The sequence below is a fragment of the Cygnus olor genome, chromosome 1 (genome assembly GCF_009769625.2).
Source record: "Cygnus olor isolate bCygOlo1 chromosome 1, bCygOlo1.pri.v2, whole genome shotgun sequence".
Classification (NCBI taxonomy): Eukaryota; Metazoa; Chordata; class Aves; order Anseriformes; family Anatidae; genus Cygnus; species Cygnus olor.
Genome location: NC_049169.1, coordinates 202,033,269 through 202,060,656, shown reverse-complemented (window position 1 = coordinate 202,060,656; position 27,388 = coordinate 202,033,269). Strand labels below are relative to the sequence as shown.

Below are 27,388 nucleotides of genomic sequence, written 5' to 3'. Positions count from 1 at the left end.
ACTCATTTAAAAGGAAACAGCAGAAATAAAACAATGGGAAACTTGGAGTTAAAGGGAAAATGATAGTCCAGAGGGAAAATAAATAAATAAATAAATAAATAAATAAATCTGGATGCTGAACCATAGCATCTAAGTTTCTTGGTTATTTTAACCAGCTGAAGTGATCTAAGCAATACAGAAAAGCAGCATTTGTATGAGGTGTCAGACTGCTACTGGGAAATCCACTGGCTTTTAAATGGGCTGCTGTAGTATTCCAGGTTCATGGGGTGCTTTAAAAGACTTTTCAAATCAAATCCAGGCAGCCTCTCCAGAGGTTCTTGGGAAATTGCCATCTAGCCTTTCTTCCTTTAGAGTTCTTTATTTCTGATAAGATCATTCATATTCTGGAGACTATGAAGCCAACATTAAGAGAGTTCAGCCTTCCTAACTAGCGAAGTAAGTTCTTTTCATTGCCCTTGGTCGACAGGAATCGCTGTCTTGGGTGTCTCTTCATTCAGACCTAGCTGCATATCCTCTTTAATTCCCTTTTTCCTTTTTTTTTCTTCTTTTTTTTCCTTTCTTTTTTTTTCTTTTTTTTTTCAAAAAGGAGACTTGAGCTTGCACACACCACTTGCAGCAAAAAAGATGTCACTTGAAGAAAAGTATTGTAATTCAGAAAAATATTATTATAGAAATAGCACTTGCACAGTCCTTTACATCTTCAAAGCCCTGTGCAAGCTAATTTGTTAATTAATCTAAATATACAGTTTTATTCATTTGTCCTCACAAGGATTAATCTTAGAAACTCAAACTCTATTTAAAAACTGTTTTTAAATGGAATTACAAGTGTGCTACATTGAGAGGAAATGAATTTCTCCATCACCTTGCTGTGACAATTAAATTCATTTACATTGTCACTGCTGTTTATTTTACAACGAATGATGTACGTAGGTTACAGCAATGAAATCTATCTGACTCAATGGGTGGTACTTTTTTACCATATAGGTAAAACTAAAAGGACAAATTCTCACTGTATTCAGACTACTTATGGTGGAGGAGTTTGTGAAATTCATAAATCCTCAGTGGTCTTTGCTGGAATCAAGTCTGAGAGATTTCTGTACTCAAAGGATACAACAATGCCATTTAACTCAACTGCCTCTTGGAGAATATAGGTACTGAATTTTTGTGTAACCGGTGGTTACTTTTACTAAATGTAATAAAAGACAAATATGCTGAGCTGGTTTTGACTTGGAAAAAGGGAGGTCTCAGAATTAGCTGAGATCCTATAGATTTCGTGGCAATTTTGAGTGGGGTTAGGGAGGGAGATGTAATTTAGTGCTTTTTCTGGGAAGAAAGTGGGCAACAAACTGGTTAGTGACCTGGAGCCACCCAAGTCCTGGGCTTTGTCTTATAAGGGGCCCAGGAGAAGCTGGTGTGATGTGAAATGTTGCAGATTGAGGCAGGGCAATGGGTGGGGTCTGAGATCAAAGGAGAAACATCTGTGGGAAACAAAGCTTTACTAGATCCCCTGATTGTTAGAAAGTTTATGTTTCTTGTTATTACTGTTCTTCTGGATGCTATTGTCTGATAAATACTAAGTCCTTTTTTAAATCCTGCTGGGTTTATTGCTTTAGTGATGCTCTCTGACAGTGCCATCAATAGGCTATCGGATGAAAGAGCATTTGCTTTAGCCAGTTTAAATCTGGAAGAAAAAAAAATCACTAAAGGGGTTGAAGAGCGTAATTGCTAAATGCAAGGTACTAAATAAATACCTCTTTAGTTTGCATGATGGCTTCTTAAGCCACATGGTGAGAATTACTGACCAGTCTACTGATCCGGACCATCTAGGATAACCTAGAAATTGTCTCCGGTGGTTCACATTTATTCACCTGGAACTGTGGGTCCACTCTGTGGACATCCTGGAGGTCTGGTTTTGCCTCACTGGGATGTGTGCTAACTGTACTAGCTAATTCTTGATCTTACTAGTATCAAACCTGCCTGTATTTACTCTTCATTTGAGTTTTCCTTAGCTGCTTCTTGACTTGAGGAGGTAACTTGTTATTCTAGCTGAATGCTTTGGCTTTTCCCCGGTGATCTTTGTGCTCTTTTTAGCTAGCAAATGGGATCTCTATGAGGTGTAGTCAATATTATACCACATGATGGTATAAGAAAGAAGTCATATTTTGGCATCAAATGGGAACGCTTTTGTCTTTTTTTTTTTTCTTTTTCATTTCTAAATCATTTCTATTTTGCAGATTGAAGCGAAGAACCCCAAAGTCAATACTAAATGTGTTCGTTACAAATGCCTTAAAAATACAAACTAAATATATATGTAGGTACACATAGATCTGGCAGCCATATGGGATTTTCACACACCTGTCAGTGAAGTGAGAAAGTTCAAATTTCAAATCTCACATTCTGCACTAGAATGTGAGCCATGAACAGAGCCTGGAAGACAGGTTGTTAGATGAGTGTATCCATTCACTAAGAAGGTAGCAGGCTCATTTTTGATAGAGCACCACACTGCTGAATATTATGGAATTGGCAGGTATGAAATATTTCCCATGGAAAATAACATGGAAGCCAAGGTAGCTAAACAAAAATTGAAAATAAGCGTGAAATGAGGTAGCAATGTTTCTTGGAATTGTGACTCTTGTGTAATACCACAGACTGTGGCTTATGCATGCCACCTACACACTGCTATGAAATATTGTAGTGATACATTGCTGTGATATTGGTCAGTTTTACAAACCTGTAATTCAATAAATGTAAACTGAATTTTAGAATGAATGTTATATTGGTCAAGAAGATTCAAACATTGCCTACGTCTTCACCATGCTGCACCAAATCACTGTCATGTTTACATAGATTTTTGGTAAGCCTCTTCAAACCTGAATGGTTAAGGCAAAGCAAAAAGAAAAATACCATTTAGGGGCATTTGAGCAGAATTCATAGTAGTATGAAACCTGCTTTTCATGAAAAATAAGTCAGAAAACCCTGATTAGTACACAAGACAACAAATTCTTCTGTTTTGGCCATTGTAGTGAATCTCCATAATTTGCAAGTAAAACACGTAAATCTGTGAGAATAGAATTCGTCTCTGTAAAGCCAAATTCAGTGGCACAGTTCTTTTTGCTACTTCTCCCTGAGCCAGTGTCTGTCACTTAGATTTTTTTCTGGCCATTTTGGATTATCCCCAGCCAGCATCACTGGAGAATCCAGTTATTGAAACTCAGCTGCTCTTTCCTCTGATAAAGCTATAGACTTAAAACCATTGTTCTGATTAAGTCCTGACATATCTCCCCTATACTCTGCCACCCAATTATGTACAGCTTTTTCTTCATGCAAGTAAGGTTGCTTGTGCCTCTGGCCTCTAGTGATTTTTTTTTCTCAAATAATGAAGGTGTCGAACACAAAGACATAAATGAGGAGGGGGGGAACAAGCAGCTGAGGACAGGAGAAAAGGGATATATATAGGACTTGCTTTTGCTATGCATGAAATGCAACACCCCGTACCCACATCGTGACGCACATCAGGCGTTCCAGATGGTGACAAGGGTTGGGTTTCTGCCTCGGGCTGCCATGCGCAGGCTTCATTTGCATTCCTCAGCCCAGTTGTTCATGGAAAAGCATCCGGAAAGTGCACAGCCGCTCACACAACATCACTCACCTTCCAAAGCACAACCTTGCGTCATGGTGCCAAATGTTGGGAGAGTTTTACAGTCATGGGGAAAGAAAGGAGCTGGAGAAAGTTCAGGCTCCAAGTAGAGCCCTCTGAGAGTCATTACCAGGGATGTAGAAACAGAAAATTATCATAAAGTGTTCTCATTCACTCCCCACACTCATACAAATAGCCTTGAGTTTGTGTAAAATGTGGATAAGATCACTAGATATTCCTCTGAATAAACATTTTTTACTTGATTAAAAAAGACTTTCCTTACAGTAATCTTTTCCGTGACTGATCCTTGGCTGTGTATGACCAATACCATAACCAGTTTTCCTTGTTGGGGGCTAATTGTGAGAGTTAGATTCTGTCATGTGCAGCAACTGTGATTGCCATTGTAATTAATCCTATTTCAAGTTGTTTAGTTTAATTGATTATACTAATGTATCTGAGCTTTAGCTGTTTGATTCTGTTGTTTTGTATGTGTACACTTGCTTTAAAACAATGCAAGAATATGGAAAAAGGCATTAGAGAAGTAAAGAACATTACAAATACATATTTTTAACTTTAAGGATGTACTTAAAACCTACCGGCATTTTATAAGAGTCTTTAAAAATATATACCTAATTTTAACTAATAGGTATATTGCTTTAATAGTCATTGTTGCTGGAGCACTGCTGTTAGTTTATTCTTGTTAAATTCCACAGAATTAGCCTCAATAATATCCATTCATGATAGTGGAAGATGTGAACCATGTGTTAGTGACTAAACAAGAACTGTGTCTTTAAGAAGGGATGATTTTCTGAAGATTAAAAAACAAAACAAAACAACAAAACAAGAACATGAAAACTGTATCTAGAAGAGACTGAGGATGCATTTACTACTGTATCAAGAAAGGTTTAAGTGAAGAATTCGTTTCTAGTAGATGGTTTCTCCTCTGAGTTTAGCTTCTCCCCTGAAGCGCAGTTGATCATTCCACCTTAACAAGGTGCAGTGATTGACAGGTAGAGATGTTGCACAGAGCAGAAGGTGGGAGTGTGCACTATTGGTTTGTGCTTGTACATCCTGAGCACCAATTACTGTCACTGCTGCCAGCACTGATGTGTTTATCAGGATGAGTTATAGCAGAATATATGTACACAGGCAGTGTGTATGCTGGATGACCACCCCCTGTGATGTAAAATATGAGAGTCTGGGAGCTACCGTTTTATAATTCATCAGGTTCAGCAACTGAATGTTGTTGGTTGGCTTAGTTATAAAGGCAAGTGTGAACTGAACAGCAGACAGGAGCATCTCGCATTAAGAGTCCTGCGAAGCTGCGTTTGGTGACTGGGCTCTGCTTTTGTTCAAGTGAATTCTGCCCTCGGTGAGTGATGTGGGTTCTGTCGAGCTAAAGCTGTTATTATATAAGCTGGGGGAACCTGCCTGCTAGTTTTATTTGTGTTTTGCTGTTGGAAGTCCTTATCTGTGGTTGTTTTTAGCTTTTACAGTATTTTCAGTTGTGTTACTGGCACAAAATGAGATGAAAAGAAAAATGCAATGATGAATTATTCACCATAGTGCTGTGAGGATCTCTTTTCTAGCTAAAGTTACTTTCCTTTCGTGAGTGTGGTGGGTGTTCAAAGAAGCTACAAACCAGCAAATTTACCTGTCGTTAAATTGCTTTTATTAGCAGTTAAAGAGTGATTGCTGTAGCTTTTATAACAAGAGGGAGAAAAAAAAAAAAAAAGGTAAAATCAGAAGCATTTAAAAATTTTTTGATTTTATTATGTGGCTTTTCAGATTCAGCATTAAATCTTTTGTGTGCAGCACAGGGCTGCAAAGAATATATATTGTAGAGTTTTTTAATTAGGTAATCAGTAAAATGGTATCCTCTCTCTGTTTTTGTGGTAATATGCTTAGTATCACATTAAAATGAATGATTCCCCATCTTGCATAACAACAGTGCTGAAAGATGTGTAAGATGAAAGGCAAAGAGAGACTTTGAAACAAACTGTGGGAAACATGATATAGCACAGCAAGGCAGGGAAAAGATGTATTTTCTATAATATCTGCATTACTTTTTGAATTTCACCAGCTTTAGTTTCTAATTATCATTTGCTTCACTATGATCTCTCTGTCTTTTCAAGAAAGCTCCTTTAATATCTGCCCACATTAGCTTGCCAATTACCTTAAAGATCAATAAACTGGAAAAATATTTTTTGTTTCCTTTAACCAGAAAGGAATTGAACAGCATACTTTACCAAACAGAAATAATAACATTGCTGTACAATACCTGTATCCCTTGTCAGGAGAGGCAGGTGGTCGTGAGTTACAATTTTAGTTTTCCTTTTATCATCAGCAGTATTATCAAAGCAGACAGACATTGATTCTGTCCCTCTGTGCCAGTTTCTTTTTTTCTCTGTCGGTAGGAGAGGAGAGTTTGTTTTATCAAAATATCAAGAGGGCTCAGCAGACCAGCACCTGTTGTCTTATAGCTGTATTATTAGTAATTGGAGAGACTCTCTTCCAGAGACCTATCATCTGTTGTCAGTCCAAATTGTTTACCCTGTAGTGATTTAAACTTATACTGCTGCCTCTTGGAAATACCCTATTCTATGAGTTACGTGTGAAGCATCAAAGCTGCTGAACAGATACTGACTTAATTAATAAAGGACCTCTTTTTAGCATCATTTTTATTTAAAGATTAAGGCAATTGGCAAAGTGGCTTTTGCCACAGACTTTCTTTGCAGAACAGATTTGCACTTATTCTTTATAAAAACCTAAATTTGGAAAAAAAAAAAAAAAAAAAAAAAAAAAACACCAGAATTTCTCAAGAAGATCATTTCCTGCCAGCTTAACAGATTTCCTGTTTCTAGGAAAGAGTATATACCTGTGTCAGCAGTGCTTTATTTAAGACTATTTAGCTGCTTTTTAAGCATTCAGATCTATTTTCAGTGACCCCTGTGCTAGCAAATGAGGTTTCTTGAAGTGTGAGCTTCTGGTTTTGCAAGTTCTCCTTCTTTCAGAAATCTGTGATATTGCATCCATCTGTCTAGGCATTTATATTGCATGCATCACTGTGGTGTAATCTCAGCAATCTGAACATTAACCATGTAAATGTATGTACTGTAACTGAGGAAGTATAAATTAGGACAGGAAAAGCAACCCTAAAAGGAGAAAGTTATGATATGGGCATATGGCTCTTGTGGGCACCGGAGCTCCAGATTCGCTATTTGTTATAGCACAATAAATTAAGCTACCAACTACTTCAGTCTGTAGGCAATGGTATGGAGGCTTGGACCCAGATGAAACCAGCTACTTGAAGTTTGGTCCAGATAAGACTGAGACCAAGTGAATGGAAAGGAGCCAGAGGACATGGCAAAAATCTCTTTTTATTCTGGGTACCTAACAGTCTGGGAGTGTTGCTGAGGGAAAACCAGCAGTGACTAAGAAATGTATTTTAAATTCTCTCTGGTCTGGAGAGCACAGTTGTTTTATCTGGATATGAGTTTGCTCCTGTCATCCATGCCTCTCCACCCAGCAGCAAGTGGCTGCAGCATGCTGTGTGGAGTGCTGAGCCTTGAATCCCCTTAGTTACCCAAGCTGGTACAGATAACAGCCATCTGCATGGTTAGCGGTGTATCCTGCTGGAAGCGAGCTACAGCACAACTGCAAGAATCGTGTTGGCTTCCTATTAATTCCTGAATAGGGCTAGTATTTCGGGGCTGAAGTAAAACACTCTCTGAGTAGCAGACATCTGCTCTCCAAGAGGAATATTCCTCAGCTTTTGCCTTTTGGTTACAGCTGAAACCAGCCAAGGAACTGATGTTCAAATTATCTTTCGTATAAAATATAGTGTATGGGGGAAAATGTCTTGTAAAAAAATGTCCTTAGCTTTGGAATCCATCTCTTTTCTTTGGTCTGAAACATCTCAGGTCTACTGACCTTCAGGATTGGTGTGAAGTCCCATGGCAGGTAGTGATCACCATTTTTTGGTAAAGAGTTATTTTTCAGTTTGCCATAAATATAACTAATGTCTGACTGTGCTTTTTCCCTGTGTCAAAAGTGGCTGGAGACTGCAGCAGCAAACTCACATTTGTGTGCCTGTAACACCTCTATTTTCCCTTTTCAAGCACACACACACAAACTATACTTTTAGATAAAAGAATGCCTTTATACTTTGTGCTGAGTCTTGGGTACAGAAAGCTCTAGTGCATAGACCTGAAAACTATTAACCATCTATTAAATCTCTTCTTATTTTATTATTTTTATTTTTTATTTTTATTGAACAGACTAATAAAGTGACATTGCATGCTGTTTCTCAGGATTTTCAGATTTGAATTCAGTAGTTACAATGGATATGAAACAAGGACCTACAGGCACCAGTAATCATAATGATGTGCTTTCAGTGAGAAGTTCTTCAGTGGAAAAAGGGGTTGGAATAACAGCCTAGACATATAGTATCCTTGATGTTGAGAATAACCAATGTAACTTTTTTTGGTAGGGAAGAGCTGGAACTTCATAGTAAAAAATGATAATCTGTCATTGGAAAACAGTAATATTTTTTTTCTATGCCCAGAGAGAAAGGCAGAGGAATACTGTTTTAAAGGATTATCAAACACTCAGAGCATGAAAGGAACAAATTTGGCAAGTAGAGCAGAGTGTGTTCATAAACACAACATGCTCTTTGATGTTGGTCTGTTCCTTGTGTTGGAAGTGAAATACATGCAAAGGTCTAATCCTGATAGATGAGATTTTTTAGGTTTTGTATGATTGTACAAGCAGGAGAGGGTATTTAAGTTAGGAAAGCAGTGAAAAAAATCACTTATAAGTAAAATCCATCTCAAAAGTGCTAAGTTTAAGTAATTTGTAGATGCTTGTAGATGTTTGTTTTGCTTGGGTGTTAATCCTACACCTTCTATGCTGCAGGTGGTTAACACAACAAGCAGCTCCATCACCAAAACCTTCCAGGTGAGAAAGCTCCATTGTAATAAAGCTGTTTCTGGGGAATTCAGCACCAGAATTCAGTAGGAGCCAAATATAAATGAAATGAAGTGATACAAATGCTCTGAGTTCTGCTTGACATTTAACATAGTCCAGATAACCAATAACATGAATAGTATCAGTCAAAGGTCCTTTTCAAGAGGAAATCTGCTCATTTCAGCTTTCAGTGGAGTTTCTTAGTGCCCTCAGAGGAAGGCCCTGAAAGCCTGTGTTGTCCTAGTGCATAGTTGAAATGCTGTTGGTTGCTATGGCTGTGTCTCTTATCACAGAATAGTTATAAACTATGTAGAAGCTGCCCATAAAAAGAGGTCTATGATTCAACTCACATCCAGGATCAGATCTACATGAAAATAGCTGTAAACCCATCATATTACAGGCTGAAAGTGCTCCTAAACCTCTGCTGCTCCTATGGTCCTCAGTTCTCTGTCTTGTCTGGAATCATCAGAGATGGAGAACATTTGTTATTCTACTTGCCATTGTGCAAACAGTAGCGATACTCATCTCTGGCAGATTCATTAATTGTCTAAACAGTGGCATACTGTCTTCTGTCCTCTGTGAACTTTGCATTATTAGTTGGTGGCTTAACGCATGATATTAACATACAGTTTTTATTTTGTCTGACAAGCTAAAAATAATGGCATCACCATATTTCTGTTTGGGACTTACCAGTGAACTCATTCCAAAATCAGCCTGATGAAACTGCAGATGAAGTCCTGATTCCCAGAATACTTCCTTAGTGTAAGCAGATATCTCCTATTATTTTAACCAAGCAGGAGTGTAATCTGGATTGACAACAGTTTTAAAATCCTGAAAGTTAGTGTCATCGTTACATCACACTGGCCAATGTGTTGTGCTTGAAGAATCTGCAAATTGACAGAATGGGACATGGTGTGTCCCTTCTAATTCTTTACTGTACTCCATCTGGAATGTTTCTTACTTGGAAGAGAACAGAAAAAAAAAAACAAACCACTCTGTAAGTGTGATTTACAATACTGTGTGTTAAATTTTAAAGAAAGAGATTAGTGTGCTGGCATTTGAGCTAAGGAAATGCTAATTTAAGAACTTGCTATTATCCCTTTTTTTGTGTTGTGGTAATAACCTTTAACATTATGAAATAATAAAGAACTGATTGAACTGGGTTGTATACAGCCACATGCTGCAAGTGAGCTAGCCAGGCAGACTGTAATCAGTTTACATTTTTGTTTGTTTGTTTTGTTTTTATAGCTATTTATTTCTATATATTAAGTAGATTGTACTCTTAGAAACATTTCCACTAGATTCAGTAATGTGTACAATGAGTAGAAAAAACATTCAGAGTAGCTTGCAATACTAAGGAGCAAATGATTTTACCTAGCAGTGTCTAAGAAAAGTATTGCTCATTGAAGACAATCTCTATGTTCCTTCAAAACACCACCTTACAGCCATTTTAAGAACGTATAAGCACAAATACCATCACCCTCGGTATACACTACCTGTGAAGGGTATTTTATTCTCTCTGTATTTATTTGCAATACTGTTTCATGTGTTGTGGCAGATCTGTGCATCTCCCATTACCAAAATATTCCTTGTGAAAGGGAATCTGTTATCCTACATGGAAAATTGGGAATGGGCAAAATAATTATCTGATTCATGTGCCATGGATTAGCTGTGACCTCCTCAGCCAGTTTACACTGGCTGGGGGCTGAACCATAGTTCAGAAATGCAAAATATAACTATCAATAGGTAGCATTAGGTGAAGCCTTTCTGTTAGCAGCAGTTCTCTGTATTTCTCATCTTTAAGGTACAACCACAGGCGTTAAATACTTCAGTGAAATACACCCATCCAACACAAACCAAGTTTCATAAGAGAGAGAAAATAGCACTCCTACATACAAAACAGGTTTCCTAGGCATGGAATCACTTTCATTTCACAATATTTGGCAATTTGTCAGTTAAACCCTAAAATTTTCTGGAGATGTTCTAAAACATCCTTGTTTGAATGTAAGAATGGTAAATGTAATTTAAATGTTTCCTGCTCATGTTTTTGTTCTGTCCCTGTTAAAATTTTATCATCCTGGAGTTATAACAGCAGACTGATCCAGATTCACAAGATTCCTGAAATAACCTTGTGGAGCCACTAAGATATTTTTATGGTAGCAATTGCATTTTGGCTTTTGTAAGTTTATGTGGTATGAATACTTTACACTCAAATGTCTTCCTTTGTTTTCACTGTCTTTCCTTTCTTGCTACTCACACCTGACTGCTGACATAACACTCAGGCAGTTTACTCTTCTCTTTTCAGAGATGTGTATAAATTCTACTTTGTTTATATTAAATTTCTTTCACGGCATAGGTAATAAATGGTAGAGATATGAAAAAGCAAAAATAGAAGGGTTTGAAACAGAAAATAGATACAGCTGCGTATTTTCATGCATTTTCTAGTGGAATTACTGTGAAGTGCATATATAACTTTATTTCAGGTTATTTACCATTCATAAATTAGTCTGGCTTTTACCATACACTATTTGTAAACCTTTAAAATCTGACATTTTTCCTCAGTTATTTCAGATATTTAGCAAAGTGTGAGTATGGCCGAAAAATTGTGACCAGAGAAGTACTTATTGAGGCTGAAACACTGAACATTTTTGTTTCTGTTCTGAAACAGCTCGGTCTGAAATTCTGAAAGCTCGGTCAACAGAGGACAAAACAAACTTAGCTATAGGTGTTGTCTGCAGGATTGTCCACTAATTCTAAAAAAAAATGTTTGATCCAGAAATAATGATTTGTATTTGCATCGGGACTTTTCTCAAGATAAAAAACACAGGAAGAAAATTAACTGTTTTGCCTGTCCTTTCTTTTGGATCTATGTAATAATAATATTTTTGTCTTCTCTATTTCTTTTACCCCCAGTACTGTTCTCCAGTGTTAGGTTGCCTTACCTGAGATCTAGGTTATGATGAATTTTCATAGAGGTATGATTTTAAAAGTATACTATGAAGGGAAAAAACACCTGATCTTTCATGTCATTGTGAGGTTCAAAATGCCAGAAACATGCCCATTTTTTTTTCCTGGCCTACATGTATGAATTATTTTTACTTATTCCTGTTGTCGTTTTTAGAATATTAACAGAAATACTTGTAGACGAGAGAGATCATTATATTAAAAAACAACAACACAGAAGCACCAGAATCAGAAAACAAAGCCAGAGGTAGATACTGCTGAAATAAAATGTATCCTTGTACATTTCTGAAAGGCTTTCAGATTCAAGTGGTAGCAACTTAAAAGTGAAAATTTCAATAACAGTACTTGGAAACATTTGATGAAAACCTTCTAATTGTTGGTTGCCAAAATATTTACAACATTGCTCCTCCCCCTCAATTTTCAATTTCCCCAAACTGTCATTCGGGGCAAGGAGAAAAGAGGGGCAGAAGGATCTAATGTTAGATCATCTGTGCTGAAAATGGTGTCCCTGCTACCAAATTGTATTTGAATTAAAAAGGTGATCCTTTTCCGGGAAGAAACATCTTTAATTTACTGTTTTCCCCAGTATAAATTTGGTGTTTAACATGCAAGTAAATAACTTCTGTTCCAATAATAACATCACTCACTTGAATAATAGAAACTGTGAAGATCTAAGCACTGACATACAGGGCCTGCTTCTGATCTTGCTTGCACTATTTTTATATATCTAACAAGATACAAATGAAAGACCAGCCTGAGACCACAACCATGGTTAATGCCTACCTTAGCATCTATGAGGGTTAACTTAGCCTTTCATTTTCTGGTTGATACACCTTTTGCTGAGTGTGTCTGAAACACTCCATAGGTCATCCAGCTAAAGGTGTAGTTAAATTAATCTACTCAATCTGCAGATCAAGCACCATTTTAATTTAGCCACTGTTCTTTTCTTTAATTTATTTTCAGCATTTCTGTAACTGTGACTGACACCCTTGATGTAGATGCCATTGATATATAGTATTTGTAGTGCATTAAATTTGAGAAACACACCAGGATTCTTTTGGATAAAAGGCAATGATATTGTAAATTATGTTAACATGTGGTATGGAATATCAGCCATCTCTCAGATAAATTGCATAAGCCACAGCATATAGATAACTGCATAAACTGACATATAAATAAAATTAACGTATGATCCTAGGAATGCTTTTTTATGGCAGAGAAAAATCTGAGACCTTATGATACTAATTCCCTAAATTTTAGTTCTAACTTAATTTTTGGAGGGTTGTTTAAAATAGAATGGAAAGACCATTTGAAATGCTGTCGAACTGTACTTGAGCATGACACACATGACATCTTCCATTGAAAATGATGCCCCAGGAAACTTCCTAAATATTATTTCCGCAAATGTGAAATGCAGCCACCTTTGCTGATGAAAGGGCAGGAAGCTGAATGCCAAACATGACAATATTTTGTGTTCAGGGGAAGCTAAGTCAAAATTATGCTTTTAAAAAGATAGTAGAAGAAATGCGTACCAAAAATGCAGAATAAATGAGTTTGTGAGTGCCTGCCTTAAAAGTTCTGCAACCAGTAAGCTGCACAGAATTCCATGTATTTAGTTCACACAAAAAAAAGTAGTGCTTAGTTGATCTTACCCAGGATTTGTACTTGGCCTCCACCAACTCCAGGTATTTCAAATATAGATTCTTAGTCATCTTCTCTGGTGCTAAATGCCAGCAATTATAAGTACTGGTTGACTCATTTCTATACTCCATGAGTTTTTATGGCTGTTATAAACCTTTGAAAATGCTGACAGACCTGCAGCCATCGTGGGCACTGCCAATATCAGGGAGTTTGATATTAAATATAGCCGGATATTAAACCTTTATATTGCTGTACCCAGTCATTCAACAGCAGCATGACCAGGTAGAATAATATGAGCCAGGGGACACTATCACACCTAAGTGTAATATTTTATTTATTCTAATGATTTTTTTCATTCTAAAGGACTGAAGTTGTTAACCATACATTATCTTGCCACCGTGGTTTACGAGCTCTGTATTTCTAAGTAGAAGAGAAGAAAGAGCATTGCTTGTACGTTACATTTGTATATCACCACAGAGAATTAGACCAATTATTGAGAGATCACAAAGTAGTTGAGACTGGAATGTAGCTCTCGAGATCGTCTACTCTAACTAGTAGCAGGGGCAGTAGGTTGCTCCAGGTTATGCCCAGTTGAGTTTTTAATATCTCCATGAATGGAGACTCCAAACTCTCTGGGAAACCTGCTGCAGTTTCCATCATTCTTAGAAGAAAAAAGCTGTTTGTTTTTCTTCTAATTTTTAAATGGAATTTTCTGTATTTCAGTTTGTGTACATTGCCTCTTGTCCTTTCACTGGGAACCAGTGAGCTCCATCTGGAGCTTCTTTGCTTCCCTCCATCAGGATTTTACAGTCTAAACTGGCAAAAATCCATAACATGTAGCACTAAAGTCCAGAGTTGACCTAAATACTCCCTAGTGTTTGGGGTCTGACATCCAATATGCAGTAAACATGCTAAGGAGGAGAGAGACTTCTCAAAAGAGATGTGAACCCTTCTCAGTATTCTGAGAATACTTCTCAGGCTCTTCCCAGATGTTAAGTCCCACTCATTCAGGATTTGATTTTTGATTTTTTGATTTTCTTCAAGATTTGAATGAAACCATACTACTTTTGTCCGATACCTTTTCCCCTTTGCTCAGATCTGCTAAACGCTTGCTTATAGTTTAAGTTCACTTTGAAATTCTGGTGGGTAATGAGAATTATAGATTCATCTACTATTCATCCTTCTATTGATGGTAATTATTTCTTCTCTTACTCTGTGAACTGAAATCTGCCTGCCAGAAATTAAACAGAATCTCATTCAAACAAAAGAACCCTTTCCTTAATTGAGAGACTTGCCTGCATTGCACAGCATGTGAAGACAAAAGTGCACTTTCAGAATCTCAAAGCTGCCTTCAGCATTGGCTTGACTGATTAAAAAAAAAAAAACAACTCTATGAATAGAGTATGGCCTACATAAAAGAATTTAAACCTTCAAATTTACTTGTATTTGTTAACATCCTCTTTAGTAGCCTTTCTACTCCAGAGATTTCCTGTCTTTCCTTTCAGAGTAAGTTGTTCTCATTAAGCTCTGTGATTACAAACACGGCTTAGCAGTATTAAATGACTAGATATTTTTATGGCCAAATGGGATTACTTTGATAATTGGCTCTGATCTGTTGCAGAGCCTGTTCTCCCATGCCTGCTGCATCAAGACTTGTAACGTGATAGAAGTGCCATCCAACCGACATTTCCCAGGTCCTTTGATCCTGGATCTCTTCAAAGGTTTAGTTTCTTTTCGATTGTAGACAGAGAGCAACAGCCCCCCAGAATTTTTTATTCCTTCTAACATTGTCCATGTTGGTGCCTTCATAACTGTGTAGTGAAATTGTGATGAAGAATGACATTAAAATATGTGAAGTCATCACAGTGTTTCATGCAACCATATCTTACCCAGGTCCTCAGTCTCAGCCATCATGCAGGCAAACCAGATTTTGCTCTTAGGTCAAGCACTCTCTGAGTTAAAAATCTTTGGCAAAACAAGCATAAGAGAGGTTGACAGAAACCTCTAGCACTGAAGTTACAGACTGATTTTATGGTGTCATCCACCAGGAATTACAGCATTTCAGATACATATCTCCTTGTGCTTGCAATGACATATCCTTATGATAAAGGAATAAACAGACCAGTCAAACAGTTGAAACTGTTAAAAATAAATAAAAACTAAACAGTTTGTCTTATTAGGGTTACATGCTATCTTACGAAACAGAAAGGACTAGTGCCAATATAGTCTGCATCTACAGGTTTGAGGAGATGCACATTCAGAATTGCCCTTCATCTTGATTATCCTCAAATCTGTAACCAACACAGGACCTTCTTGTGCTTTAAAGTGATGTTTCTATCTTCACACAAATGTGTAACATATGAGTCTTCTGTATCCACTGTGTTGATAGTGCTGCCTCACTGAAATCTGAACTTCATTTTTTTCAAATGTATGAAATGATGAAAAACTGCTATTTGGTGTGGAAATGCTGAAACTGGTCTTAAAGGTAGTGGGAACGAAAGGCACAGAAAGGGCTGAGAAATCTTCTTCCTGTGGGTGACATAGAATGTGATATAAGAAACTGGATTTGTATTGATTAGTTTTACATCATTGACATCAGCAGACCTGAAGCTGGCACATATTGGTATATCTGTAAATAGGAAGAAATGCTCCCTGTGTTGAAATAGCAATGAGAATAATTCTGCTTACTACTCATCGTGGAGACAAGAAATGTAGACCAATACTGTTCAGATGTTGCCACAATGATGGTCCCATATATTTCTCTGGAAAGACTGGTAAACACTGAGTCAGGCTTCATGTTTTTATTTAATGTGGTATACCAATACGGATGCATTAAAGTAGATACTCGAGAACAGGCTAAAAGCCGGTTCCCTGTAATAATGTAGAATGTATTAATAAAACTCTGAGATGATCCCAAAAAGCATACATGTAACAGAAACCCAGGTGTTACAATGCTTACAAACAGGCCTAGGAAGAAATCCTCCTCCCCATAAAATATGGCTCTCGATATTACTGTGCTAAGTACACCCACCTTGGTCTTGTTCTTACTAGTGCTGCCCATAGTCACAGGGTATAAAAATGTTTGTTTGTTTGTTTGTTTTTAAATCAATATTAATCAGAAATGTGAAAGATATGGATTTAAAAATTCTTTATTGTATCTATATCCACAGAGGTGTTCCCTGTAACTTAAAGAAGAGAATGTTTCTGTATTTGGAAATCCCAAAGCCATGAATTCATTAGAAAGTCAGGACTAGCCAGTGACAACAAAAACAGTATTCTGTATTCCAGGGATACTTCAGCAGCCTTGAAAGCTTTTCTTGTTCAAAATATATTCACTAGTGTCTTTTCTGTAGTGAACAAAAGATGCAAAAGAGGTAATTCTCATAAAACCTTGATTAATCTGTGTATGCTTACAAGTGTCATTACTTTGGGTGTAAGAAAGACTGTATTTTTGAAGCAGCTTGACAGGCTGGGGGCTAATGCCTGTATTGTACTTCTGTGCCTGTGCTGTGAGTTATCTGGAGCAGGACATGGTTATGGCAGTGCTCCCCTTGACTAGCCAGTGGGTATAATCCTGCCAAGTTCTGTTGTCAGTCCGTTGGTAAGAATAATGTCAATAGTAATTAGTCACTGCCCATTTTCATCCCTCTTGTCATCTCCGCTCTCAGGGGCAACCACCGCCATATTATGCGTGCTTCCAGTCCTGCCCCTGTCTTGCAGGAAAGGGAATTCCTTTAGCATTCCCTTTTCATGGGATGTGACTATTGCCTGTGCCCCTCTTTATCTCCTACAGGGAAGAAAAAAAAATTAAAAATTAAGAAAAGGCTACCTTATGTGCAAGCCAACCATTTGGATAAATGTCATGCTCAGCCTGACATTTCTCACTGCCAGTCCTGTGGATAGCTGAGCAAGCTGGGGCTGCAGCCCCCAGGGGATAACAGGGGAGACACACAAAGGTCGTTGTGATTGCAGTGGAGCGGATACTTTAAAGCAGAACCCGAATATAAAGCATTGTAGTGGCTGGCATGCAAATTAAAATGTAAATAAGGTTGACAAGCTTTCCAGCAAGACATCAAACTGCCAAAGGGCAATTCTGCCTTCTCCAGGCCTTTTTGCCCTTCATGAGCATGCTACAGCTGTTTCCTTGGCCAGCAAGGATAGTAACCTCTAGGGGAAGGAGGCATATTAAAGTCATAGTGATTCTTAGCAGCTGTCACATTTGCAATGGTTTCTTTTCAGAATGTTTCATAATCATTTTTTTTTTCAGTGTACTTGCCTTAGAAATTTACATTATACAATCACTCTACATTAATAAACAAAAATATGCATATATCCATGGACAAGCATCTATTACAGTCTTAAATCTATGAAATTCTTACAAGCTTCATGAAAGTAGGGTAATTGTGAGAGACTATTCCAGGCTTTTGACATAATTATATAGCAAAGAAATCAGAAAGGTGAGATGAGAGAAGAGAAAGTCATTCATTGAATTGTATTTAAAATGTAGCAGAAACTAGAAAACATTGATAAAGGTGAGATGGGTTTTTGAAAATGAGAAATAGAAGAGACATAGCTGAGGTAGAAGTCAAACGATACAGAGTCTTGTAGTTCTTGGAATAGATTTACCATCAGTATCCTGTGTATGGGAGATATGTGGGTAAAGATGATTATTATTACTTTCAGAAGCATGCTTTGATTTTATCTTTTTTATTATTTTTATTATTTTCCTAGTGATTTAGTTCTTTTTATTTTAATGACTGGCAGGAATTCATTTGAGTATATTTTAAAACACATGTGCATTTAACCAGCAGCCCTCTTGTCATGTCTCCCCTCCCTTGGAAGGGTTCTGGCCTCTGCTACCAGTGCCCTTCAGAGCAGCTGTTTGGCAGGCGCTGCGCAGCAGAGCCAGCTGTGTGGCAAACCTCTACAAAGCTGATTTTTGTTTCCCTTTGTCAGTGCAAGATACTTGCTGCCTGTTGGGATGCTTTTAGAGGCCTCCTGAGCCAGCCATCTCAAAACAGGAATGGTTTGCTGCAGTAATAGTGTCTGCTAATGTCTCATTACAATCAATTTAAATGCTTCAATTCTACTGAGAGCTAATAACACATGAAAGTCAAACCAGGCTCCTAATTTCAAAGACATATATTTTTTTGTAATGAACTGAACTATTATGGCCTGTTGAAAGCTCCACTATAAAAGGATTTTAAAGCTGCATTTGTAGGGTCATTAGGAGCTCCTCTTATGTATCTTCTAAGCTTTGAATAGTCAGATATTCTCAGCTTTCTGTTTATCATCAAAAAAATAATTAAGCTTTATTTATTGCCCTTTGCTAAATACATATTTAATAGTATTAAAAAATTAAAGTATGACCTGCCTAGCTTCCAGCAAGCTTCCCATTACATTTTATAGAAAAGACAGTTTGTTTCACTGTCCTTTATTCACTTTATTCTGATATTTCCACTCCCAACTCAGTCTCTATCAACATGATTTTCTTTCAACTAAGTGGCCTTGTAAAAAGCAAAGTTGAAGTAATGATAGCAAATTGCACCTGAAATCATCATGGGCCGCTCTTCAGATGGAAATCTGCCGGGAGAATGGAGACAAATTGAACCCAACAAGCTCAATACATGACAGAAGTTAGAGAAACAAGAAGAAGATGCATGCATAGAAAGGAAAATCAAATGGTTTTTTTTTGTTGTTGTTTGTTTTTTGTTTGTTTGTTTGTTTTTCCAGATCTGGAATCAGTGGAATATAGAAAGCTTTGGGAAAACAGAAGAGCAGTTAGGCTGAAGAAGGGGAATAGAAAGAAGGCTTATGTATTCTTTGAAAATGTAAAAGGAAGTCTTCTCCAACTTATTGTAAACAGGTAGTTTAAGAGGAACAGTGGAGAAATGAGGCAGATGAGTGGGAAGGACAGAAACACGGGGATCAGACACCCTGGCTGGGTAAAGGACAAGGAATGGGGCACACTGAGGTATGCTTGGCAGTGTGCAAGTGAAGAAATACAGGGTTGGTGCTCAGCAGCCCAGGGTGTGCTGAGGGCTGTGGGAGCTGCAGAGAGGATGCCTGGCTCTCACTGAGCCTCCGGTGGGGAGGGTTAAGGGGTGTATGAGCTGGGAAGTGTGGAGCTTTGTGGCTTTGCTTGCTCTGCAGGGGTTGTGGTGCTAAAGCTACTAAGAGCTCACAACTGTTCACTTGTTTTCAGCTCCTTGCCACAGCTCACTGATCCCCACTGTTAATGCTCATTAAAAATCTTTAGTAATCTTTAGTAGAATGGCCCAATCAGTTGTAGCCCCACATGAGAAGTGATGGGACAGTGGGGGCAGAGACCATGCAGGCTATTTTTGCCATGAAATGCAGTGTGTTGTGAAATTACATCCTCTAGTTGTAACAGAAAGAGTCAGGAGAAGGGGAGGTCAGGGTTTTAATTTGTCATGTTTAGGACAGGGGACAGAAAGGACAGAGCACAGACAAATACCCTGCTGCTATTGACAAGGGCAAGGAAGACTGCTCCACTCAGTTCCTCCTCTCCTCAATGGAGATGGAAGGTCCTCTGGAGGATGGTAGCTCTGACCTGAGCTGTGGGCAAGCCTGAGCCTCTCATTTGGGTCCCTAAAAGATTAACCCCAATAGGCTGCAGTCAGACTTTTTGAACCCCCTGCCATCTACCCACCTCAGGGTTCTGGGTGGGAGGGCAGTGAACAAGAAGGGATCAGGAAGTAGGACTAGATTGTGATTGGTCTCTTTGGCATTATTTTGGTAGCACATCTCTGCAGGAGGATGACCAAAGATTGCAGCTTTAAACTTAAGGAGTAATATGCAGTCATAAGAGATGTACGGGACTGTAGCCTTGTTAAGGAAGGCAAACCATTGCCAAAAATTGAAGAAGTTGGTTTAACACAGGCTACAGAAGAGAGGGGGGAAGAATGTATTTAGCCATTCCTAGCATATCTAGACACTGTTCAGACTGTACAAGAATAGTCCCAATTACAAGACAGCTTAGTCCAAGCTCTGAAGCTTAACTTGGCCTACTGCACTGGCAGGTGAATATTTATCATCTTCTTTTGTTTGTGCATGTGGCACCAGGGAAAGTACATTGCTTTCCCATTGAAGTCCAACACAACCCTCTCAAGATGAAAAGAGAACTCATCCTTGAGATCAGGAGTCTTTGGTGGGACCAAGCAGCCCCTTGGACCACTAGGAAACAGGCCAAAGAGGCTGCCTGAACCTTTTATGCCTTTAATTTCTATGGCTAGACTAGTACACTACATATCCATTTAGGAGTGAATTTTGCGATAAATTTATCCAAAGAATATAGCTCTCTATCACAAGAGTTTTATCACAGGTGAAAGCTAAAATGGGTTTATGAGACATTCTTGAAGCATTCTGTAAGTCCACAGGCAAATATTTTTACTCCACAAAATGCCACTGCAGTCGGATTGGTTTGGGCGTCACTGATCTTGTGTGAATTAGCACAAATTAATTTTCACATTAACCTGCTTACAGCCATGAACACTGCACTAGGTACTAGGGGATTCAGTTAATTACAATAATAATACTTCTGTGCTAATTACAGAGACACACCAAAAAGGTTTCTGTAGCAATACTGACCCATTTTATCGCATGTAGGCCACTGGCAGTAATGAGCTTCATCTGTCCCAATTGGAATACAGTCAGTTTCTTTAAGGTCTGATTTCTGACATTTTCAGACTTCTTCAAAATGTTTTCACTTGCTAAGCTATTCCTTCCTGTCTGTTTAGCTGTGTTCCCCTTTAAATTATTAATTTCAATATATTTCTAGTTTTGACATATTTCAGATTACTATATTGCCTTCTCTTCTGCATTGTGAGCTAGGAGGAATGATCCTTAAAAGGAGCAAAAAAAGCTTCAGATGACATATTAGGAATAAAAGCAGCTGCAAGGAGAGCAGAACACCAGAAAAGAACGTTTGGGATGGTTGAAGTGTCTCCATCTCTGGGGAACTTTAAGAACAAATTACACAGGCATTTGTACAAAGATATAATTGTGGCTTATGCTCCCTGATGCCTTTCTGCTCCCAAGTGGCTTTGAGGCTGGCAACCTCTCTGGTTCCTCTTCACTCTGAGGGCTCAGACTCATGCTCCAGTTGCAAATTTCTGATGCCTTGCAACCATGTGAGCATGTGCTGTTTGTCCTTGGAAAATGCTAGGCAATACAATTTGATGCAGTCTGTTACCATAGAATTATAGAATCACTTGTTTTGGAAAAGACCTTCAAGATCACCAAGTGCAACCATCAACCTGACCTACTGAGTCCCATCACTAAGCCTCGTCCCTTAGTATCACATATACGTCTCGTACATACCTCCAGGGATGGGGACTCCACCACTTCCCCGAGCAGCCTGTTACAATGCTTGACCACCCTCTCCATGAAGAAATTCTGCCTAATATCCAATCTAAGCCTCACGAGGTGCAACCTGATGCCATTTCCTTGTGTCCTATCACTTTTCACCTGAGAAAACCTGATAAATCATTGAGGCCTCAGCTAAATCATCCCATTGTGCTTCAAAAAATTCAGTCAGTTGCGACCAGACAGAAGACACTTAGGAACTCGATCACAAACACCAGCCCATAATACACTTCCAGATGATCTCACCCAAGCCACTTTCTTTTGATCTGAATATGTGTCTTTCTAGGGAGAATGCACAGGCAACTAAAGTCATAACTTGTTCTTCAAGAAGTTTAAGTTTTTGTGGGTTTTGACTCTCCTTGTCCAAACTGGCTCTGAAAGTTGTATGGGTGTGACCTTCATCAGGGCTAAATCACACAGGTGATCATCTTGATCCACTGCCTTTTCCTACATAGATTATACTGGACATTCACAAGTGGAAAAGCAGAAAATCAGAGTGTCTTGAAGAAGTGAGCCTACCAAGGCTGAACCAAAGCATAGTGCCAATAAAATATTACAGAATATCACCATTTTTGTCAACAACCTCTTCAGGAAAGGGAAAGGCAGTCTGCAGGGAGTTACATAATAAACAGATGTCAGATAAATCTTAGGGCAAAGCCATAGATTGTGGTCTTGAAAAACTGTCACCGTATTAAAAATTATGATTTCCCCAATGAGAATGAGTCTAAAAGAATTGCTTTTCAGGGGAACATATGGCACTGCAATCCAACTGCTGTCACTAGCTGTAGGCTGGTAACTGTGGGGAAAGTCTGTGCCAGTAAACAGTTAACATTTGCAACAGCCCCTTTTTCTCTCTCTCCCACCCCCTCTCTCCATCTCTCTCTCTCTGCATTCTATATATGCACACACACACATATATTATGTATTCTCTCTCTCTCTGTGCATTGAATTGAGGTAGGGTAGTATAAAACACTGATAAAACAAAAATAACCACCATGGTAGAAAAACAAAGCAATCACAGAATGACTGAGGTTGGAAGGGACCTCTGAAGATCATCCAGTCCAACCCCCCTACAGAGCAGGATCACCTAGAGCACATTGTGCAGGATGGCATCCAGGCAGGTTTTGAATATCCCCAGAGAAGGAAACTCCACAGTCTCTCTGGGCAACCTATGCCAGTGCTCCGTCACCCTCTGTTCACTTTAGAGAACAAACTGCTGGTCCTTGGGAAAAGCTGATGAGGTTGTCATTCTTATTCTGTGATGCTTGTCAAAGTCATGACAGAATACAAAAAACCTGGATATCAGGTGGGAAATTTTCAGCACCTCTATTTTCTACTAATCTTTAAGCCTTGTCCATAATGTGGCTCACCAGCACAGCAGGGAGACAGCAGAAGTCTTCTTCCTGCAGGATTGACCTGTGTGCTGAGGTTAGGCAGATTTGGGTGATCCATTACAAGATACTAAAGAATTGGCACAGGGAGCATAAAGGGTCTTCCAAATACCTGTTTAACTACAGATAGTGCTTTATCTGGGAAATGATACCCGTAGTGCCCGTCATAAGGAAGGGAGAAAAAGGAATGATGTGCAGTCAGGAGACTGAAAGATGCGTAAGTCTCTCAGTAGTATGGAGAAGCACACTTTAAAAACAGCTTGGAAACAAACAGGGAGGTAAATGCAAAATGGGATAAAAAGTGATAGTTTTACTTTTTTTTCAGTAAAGTTGAGAAAATTTTCCACATATCAGTCTTTGAAAATGCATTTAATTTTTAGAAAAGGAATATGATTGATGCAATGTATCTGTTTTTCAGGGGATCGTTTGATAGTGTATGATACAGGGCACTGCCATTTAAAACAGCATATAGATTAAACGCTGTAAAAGAGGCAAGCATAGCAGGTAAGACTGAAACAAAAATTGGATTGATTATTTAGCAAAATGGAGATTGGTAGGTGAAATAGTGCTCTCTCTGTAAATCTGTCGTGAGAATCAATATACAATGGAAGAGCAATTTACACAAAGTCACTGTGTTGGTGAAAAAGCCAATAAGCAGACTTCGATGGCATTTAGTTAGAAGAATGAATCTAGCCATTTGAGGACTGGATTCTCTGTGTGGTCTTCCAAGAGTTATGAAATGCCAAAATTTAAATAAATCACAGACAGGATTTGAGCAGTTTATCAAGAGGATTTTTGGTTTTGATTTTTTGTTAAAGCTGGAACTGGGTTTAAGAAGATCTTGTCTAGCTAGGTCTTTGTGCTTTAAAGGTTCTCTGGTTCTGTGTGTGATGAGCTCAAGAGTGACAGCAGTGATTATGAGACATTTATTTGATTTCAGACATTATTCCAATTTTACATGATCTGGTGCTCAAGCTAAACAACATTTCAGAGCACCCAGACAATCAAATATAGCCTCTGTGTCTAATGAACAGCCAATTGCAGAACATATATGTTTGCACCTAGATATCCTGTTGCACAGTACTCAAAATATTCCTTGTAATAGGCTAAGAGGCATGCAGGGAGATTGACTTATCCTGAGGTAACATATGTATTTGTCTTTTTAAAATTCGTTCAGGCTTGTAATGTGCTCAACCCTTCCCTATTAGTTGTTCGCATTAATAATGGTAATCCCCTTTAATCAGGAAGGGGGACTAATGTAGTTCTACTAATGTAAACTAATGTAATTCTGTGGTTGCTTTCAATACTGCCTCTTAGAAAAGATCGATACACTTGGAATGTTTTCATTCGTTTTATTCCTTTCTTCATGCTTTCCATTTTGTTCAGTACATTTGGGATTTATTTATTTACTTATTTATGGTAAATATGGATACTTTCGTTTCTAGTTTTGCTCAGTTCTTTTCAATTAAGTAGAGTGTCCCAGACAGCCTTACGAGATGGCAGAAGATACCCTCGTGTGGAAGAGCAGTATGACTATCAGAAAGTGAAGGAGTACAGGAGGAGGTAGTTCTATTACCCAGCAGATTTCAAAGTGAGGAAGGGAATGAATCGTTTATTAATTGCTTTATTCAGTATAAGAAAATGGCACTAATCACAATAGCAAAACAATTCAACTAAAATCCCACTCTGCACTGGTGCGGCCTCACCTCGAGTATTGTGTGCAGTTCTGGGCACCACACTACAAAAGGACATTAAACTCTTGGAGAGTGTCCCAGAGGAGGGAGACGAAGATGGGGAAGGGCCTAGAGGGGAAGACATATGAGGAGTGACTGAGATCACTGGGCCTGTCAGCCTGGAGAAGAGGAGGCTGAGGGGGGGACCTCATTGCAGTCTACAACTTCCTCGCGAGGGGGAGTGAGAGGCAGGTGACCTATTCTCCGTTATCACCAGTGACAGGACCCACGGGAACGGTGTGAAGCTGAGGCAGGGGAAGTTTAGGCTAGACATCAGGAAGAGGTTCTTCACCGAGAGGGTGGTCCGCACCCTGGAACAGGCTCCCCACGGAAGTAGTCACTGCACCAACCCTGTCTGAATTAAGAAGCAATTGGACTGTGCGCTGAGTCACATGGTCTAAAATTTTGGGTGGAGCTGTGCGGTGCCAGGAGTTGGACTTGATGATCCTTATGGGTCCCCTTCCAACTCGGGATATTCTATGATTCTATGGTTCTTTGATATTTATCCCTGTTTATTTTCAAAAAATTTCCTGATAGTCCTTCTGATCTCTGCTATAGCTGGTCTGTATATCTATCCTGGTATGTGTATCATAGTTCCTGCATCAGGTAGTACTGGTATTCTCGCTACTACTTCGTTTTCTGCTTTAACCTATACTTTTATAATGACTTGTGGTTTTTTGTTTGTTTGTCTGTTTGTTTTTGGGTTGGTTTTGTTTTCCTGTTGGTTTTAGCTTTCATGCTGATTTATGGAATTAATAAAATCACATTAGCTGACCTACCACTCTATTTTAAGAATTAAACTCTTTTAGGAACCCCATTATTATCTCTTCCCACTCTGAGTATATCAGAATTTAATGGAATATAAGTAGAAAATTGGCATATGATGTCTTTGTGAAAGTTTTCATGAAATTTTTTGTAAAACTTCAATTGGGAGTTTTGAGCTCTGATTTAGCAGTTGTTTTTTTTTTGTTTGTTTGTTTGTTTGTTTTCATTTCTGTCTGAAAATCAGATGGGTCAGACTGACCTACCTTTCCCCTTTTATATCGAAAAATTCTTGCACTAGTCATAGGCACATCATGTTTCTTCTTAATCACGTTAAGTTGTTATTGATCCTGAAGATGAACAATAGGATTGTACCCTTTTTCTTTTCCCAACAAGGTCTAGTGCAAACCAAATCCAGTGGCATCTTATGCATACTATGGAAGATACCACCTGCCCTGGTCTGCCCCCAGCTCTGTATTGCTGCCTCTTCACTTTTGCAGGCAGAGTTTCATGTCTGAGTGCTTCACAGTCTGCATCAATCAGACTCAGCCAGGTTAGCATAAGTAGTCTAAACAGTCTAACCTACTTAATTCTTACTGAAACATGTTTGGGAAAACTCACATGAGCTATGTAGCTGAATGTGGAGTGGCACCCACAAGACTTTGGAAGGAGGAAACTTATAAACGTTGGAGGCAGGGTAATAACCACTTAGCATCAGAGCCCAAAAAAGAGGAATAGCTAGCCCCTGTAGATACAAGGTTAGTGAAAACCACAAAAACTACTTCCTGTATTGCCGTGCCTAAGAAACTCTAGCAACAGTCACCTCTGTATTTAGTTTTCTCCTGTCAATTCATGTCTTTAAGATCTGGAAGCAGGCTAAGTCAGCATCATCATTAAGATGATACGGCTAATCAGTATAAAATGCTCAGCTCCCAAGAAACAGAACTACTCTCGTTAAAAAGAAGCAAGAAAAAGCAGTGAAGCATTAATAACAAGTAACAATTGCCCCAGAGCTATGATTTCAGATGTGGTATTGTGGAAATTGAATAAATCTCTGAAAATAAGATCCTCCACCACTAGCCTGAAGCAATGAAATAGCTAAATGAATTAGCTTAGCTATTAATAGAAAGCAGTTTTTTTTTTTTTTTTCTTGCAATGTCCCACATAAACATTTGTTGAAGAGAAAGGATTCCAATGCAGGGAAGCTTTTTTCACCTTGACAGAGAGTCATCTTGTACCTAAAACACCAAAGATATCTTTAAACATTGCTGCACTGTACAAAATGGTAACTCCTACGAAGCTATCAAGGTTATTGAGACATATGCTATTCTGCTGGGCAAGCGTGGCTGTGCAAGTCTTATGCCTGAGGTAAAGAGATGTGCCCAGCTTTTCCAAGATCTCACACTGTGCTGCCAAGGCAGACCATATGTGATATGTTTGTTGTAGAGCTTGCCTGTCCTCAGATGTGTACACACAACGTTGTCCAAGATGTCAGCTCAGTGTGAGCCTCGTGGAATTTGAAAAAGTGTCCCAAACAGTCCTGTTTAGTTTGGGTGTGCACCAATTCAGATAAAGGGGGGACAAGTTTTTGAGGATACAGTAAAACTCTGTGCAGGTAAAAGGTTCCCAAAATCTTGGGAGAGAAGGCAAAGTTGTTTGTTGAAGGTGTTGAGTGGCACACAGTTTTCTTCAAGAGCTGGGAGAAGCTATAAGAAATTACCAGCTGAGAGTGCAGGCTGATGCTTCATAAGCCAAGGATAGGCTTTAAGGAGATGGGTAGAACAACACCTCAGTGGCATACAAGTCCTTGTCACTCACTAATTTGATTAATTTTAGTACATCTCTTTCATTATGAGGCATGAAGTTGCTGAAACTGAAGCTTCCAGAGACTAATTTGGATTGGA

General features: G+C 38.6%; 1 protein-coding gene and 1 long non-coding RNA gene across 2 annotated transcripts in view; one reads left to right on the top strand and one right to left on the bottom strand.

Moving 5' to 3' along the window:
- Window positions 1-27,388, top strand: part of DLG2 (discs large MAGUK scaffold protein 2) — a 1,015,643-nt gene that overhangs the window by 907,542 nt on the left and 80,713 nt on the right.
- On the bottom strand, window positions 7,822-25,008 carry LOC121063699. The gene is made up of 3 exons (XR_005816148.1): window positions 24,732-25,008; window positions 12,726-12,733; window positions 7,822-7,831 (listed from the first exon to the last, which is right to left on the bottom strand). It is a non-coding gene; the product is annotated as an uncharacterized LOC121063699 (long non-coding RNA).